Raw genomic sequence first — 3559 nt, 5'->3', positions numbered from 1 at the left:
AACAACAACAACAACAACAACAACAACAACAACAACAACAACAACAACAACGGATGAAGAGAAACAAGTGAACAAAATAGAAATGTACAAGAATAAAATCCAGTTGTTCTTCTGATCTATTCGGTGACATCACCGTGAGAAAACATGAAACGACAAACTGTGGAAACAAGTGATCGATGGAGTCAGAGCGAGCGCCTCAAGATATTTTACTGATTTATCTTTGTAATCTTTCAACTAACCGGGCTGAGAGAAATCGTTACGTGCATCTAGTTAACCTGCTGATCGTTACGGTAACTGTAAAACAACAATCGACCCAGAGGAACAAGTGATGCAGAACCATCATCACGTGAGCTTTTTATTGAGGAAACTAAACTAGACAGAAAGAAACAAACTAAATCAATGTCACGTTTGTGAGAAACTACAACTTATTTAACAATGCGCCTTTTTACTAAAGTAAAAAAATAAAAATGAGAGAAGCAAAATGAAGCATGTGAGAAAAGAATATTTCCATTTTTCAGACTAGTCCGATTATTTTACGTATAAACAGTATCTGTCCGGTTATTTCAGGTTATGTACCGTAAGGAAAAGATTAAAATCAGTGACCGGTGAAGAAACGATGAACAGGAAAGCGTCACCGATCGAGCGCTCCTGGTTAACCGACGTGACACGTGTTGGTTTGTGGACATCGATGGATGAAAACGATCCAATCACACTGTCTCTGACAAAATGATTCTTTTGTAGAAATGTTGTCTTCATTTTAAAACACACAAACTATATAAAATCAGTTTGTGTTTCCCAGTGCACACGAACAAGTACACGGTTGACTTCCTGTTTGTAAGTCAGAACCTCTGGGCCCAGTTCCTCCTCCAACCCTGAAGCAGGTCCAGATAAAACGTGTGGCCCGGAGGGTTTCATAGAAATATCTGAGTTATTGGACTCTGAGCTCTGAAAAGCCGCAGCACAAGTCATCATTTCCTTCCTCTGATGGTCTTTTCTCCTCTTGGTCCCAGACCTCTGGCTATTTCCTGAGTCGGGGGGGGGGGGGGTAATGAAACCACATTATGTTCTCCACGAGCCTCCATACTCCCAGACCTCTGGAATCATCCTCGGTGAGAGAGAGACGAGGAGGCCTCCAGTTTCCTGGGAGCTGAGCCGACTCATCTCCATCACGCTCAATAAACTCTGAACTTTTAATCATGGACTCTTGGAGCGCACGGCAAGTGGAAAAAGTTATTATTTACTACGTGTGTAATCTAGAAGCTCCAATATAAACCAGTAGAGCAAAGGTATTGGTCTATTTCTGTCCAGATACAATCGCAGATGGAAGTTCAACTAGTGAAACACCAATTACGTTCATGTATTCTGCAGTTTTTATAAAACAGAATTAGGTTTTAAATATTAATCTGTAAAAGAAACAAGAACATGTTTCTGTAACCAGAACAGAATCTTATTTGTTTCTACAATTGATTTTAATGTGAAAACCTAAAAACACTTGAGGACAGAAATGACCTAAAGTTCAGATCTTCTGAAGCTGAGGTTTGTTTCATTACGTCTCACCTCCTACATCAAAACTACCGGACAGACCGGTAATAAAACAACAATATTTAAATTTACTCCATTTCTGCACGTTAAGCATCACGTGCTGCAAAAACTGTTGTTTTTTTCTCTTTTTTATTTTACATATCCTGTTTTGACCGTATCCATCTCATTTTTAAATGTTTATTTACAAATGGATGATAAAGAATATCTTACATGTGGTAGATGGCTCTTTGAGCAACCTCACGTGGAGAAATAGTTGAACTCTGACTAGACTGATGAGCTCATGGCTGGTCAGACTTGAAATAACAGGCGGCACTAGTAGGTAGTAGTAGTAGTGGCTGCTGCTGCTGCTACAGCTAGCTGCTGCTGCTGCTGCTACAGCTAGCTGCTGCTGCTGCTACAGCTAGCTGCTGCTGCTACAGCTAGCTGCTGCTGCTGCTGCTGATGCTGCTACAGCTAGCTGCTGCTGCTACAGCTAGCTGCTGCTGCTGATGATGATGCTGCTGCTGCTGATGATGATGCTGCTGCTGCTACAGCTAGCTGCTGCTGCTGCTACAGCTAACTGCTGCTGATGATGCTGCTGCTGCTGCTGCTACAGCTAGCTGCTGCTGCTGCTACAGCTAACTGCTGCTGCTGATGATGCTGCTGCTGCTGCTACAGCTAGCTGCTGCTGCTGATGATGATGCTGCTGCTGCTGCTACAGCTAGCTGCTGCTGCTGCTTGCCATTTATTCTAGATTTCTATGTAAACGAACAGGAATGCAGAGTTGTCAGCCATGGAAAGAGTTCAAATACAGCTTGTGGGATCTACCATGACATTTTCAACCTCCTCTCTTCTTCTCGTTTATTTCAGCGGCTGCTCCTTCAGGGGTCGCCACAGTGAACCAACTCACACAGACTTGGAGATGGTTTGTACGCCGGATGACACAACCACAGCCTCTGTGTGGAGCAGAGAGCTGCATCTAGTGTGCCTGGGTGAGCAGAAGGTGGGGCTTAAGGGCCTTGCTCAAGGGCCCAGAGAAGGGCAAATGAGGATGGAGACAAGTCCGGGGAACTGAACCAGCAACCTTCCAACCACAGGCTTACATTCTCTAACCACTGCATCACCGCTCCCTAGTTTTGGCCCCGACCCACTTGGTGTGTTAATCTGGTCAGAGTTAACTTTTTCTCCGAGGTTGTTCAAAGACATTTACGTGCAGCAGGTAAGACACTGACCGTTCATAACTTCCACAAAACCCCACTTCTGAATATCCCAGTGATGTTTTTCTAATCTTCACAGAAGCAGCACCATTTACGAGTAATGAACGTTGTTTGAATCAAACCTGGAGCTCCAAAACAGGAACAGGCAAATCTTCCAGAGCGCGACTTCTTTTGAAATACTGGCACTCTTTAATTTTTAAAAAACGGCCGAACTCGTCCAACGTGGGACTAATGTTGGAAAAAATGAAAAAGTAAAATTCAAGGATGTAAATCTCAACCAGTTTGGGCTCAAAAAGTACGTTGGAGTTGATGTGGGCTCAAAATCTGCATTGTGACCATTTGTGGGTAATCCAAGGTCAATTAGCTGCAGTGGCCATTTTGAATTGGGTTTATTTGAACGGTCAGTGAGTTGAAGACGTTCCTCTAACGAGAGTGTTGGTCCAGGTGGACGGATGTTTTTAACTGCTACAGTATGACTGATGAATGAACTGCCCATGAACCATGTGTTGGAGTTAGAGACCTGGATGAGGCGCTGCTCTGATCCAGTCCTGTCTGTGGCGTGTTCTCGTGGCTGGGCACCACGCGTGTTCTCGTCTGTACATGTGTGTATTCTGTGCTGAAAGTGTGCCCTGTCAAGTCAAACCCGTTAAAATCTTCTCGTGTCCTCGAGTACGTTCAACGAACAGAAATATTTTTCTCCAACAAGTTTCTTTCAAATCTGTTTCTCAGATTTAATCTGACGGACGAGCGGCGGCGCCTGCGTTTGTTTGTCCTCGGGAGCACCGAACAACAACATGTCTCCACCGGTGCCGGCTCTTCAC

The 3559-nt window shown here is 44.0% G+C and overlaps 1 protein-coding gene across 5 annotated transcripts in view; it reads right to left on the bottom strand.

Moving 5' to 3' along the window:
• tcf4 (transcription factor 4) overlaps positions 1 to 3559 on the bottom strand; it is a 212260-nt gene that overhangs the window by 51880 nt on the left and 156821 nt on the right. The gene's annotated exons all lie outside the window — the stretch shown is intronic.

The sequence above is a fragment of the Nematolebias whitei genome, chromosome 18 (genome assembly GCF_014905685.2).
Source record: "Nematolebias whitei isolate Nwh7 chromosome 18, NemWhi1, whole genome shotgun sequence".
NCBI lineage: Eukaryota > Metazoa > Chordata > Actinopteri > Cyprinodontiformes > Rivulidae > Nematolebias > Nematolebias whitei.
The sequence above is the reverse complement of the archived record's forward strand: the minus strand, read 5'-3'. Positions and strand labels throughout refer to the sequence as shown.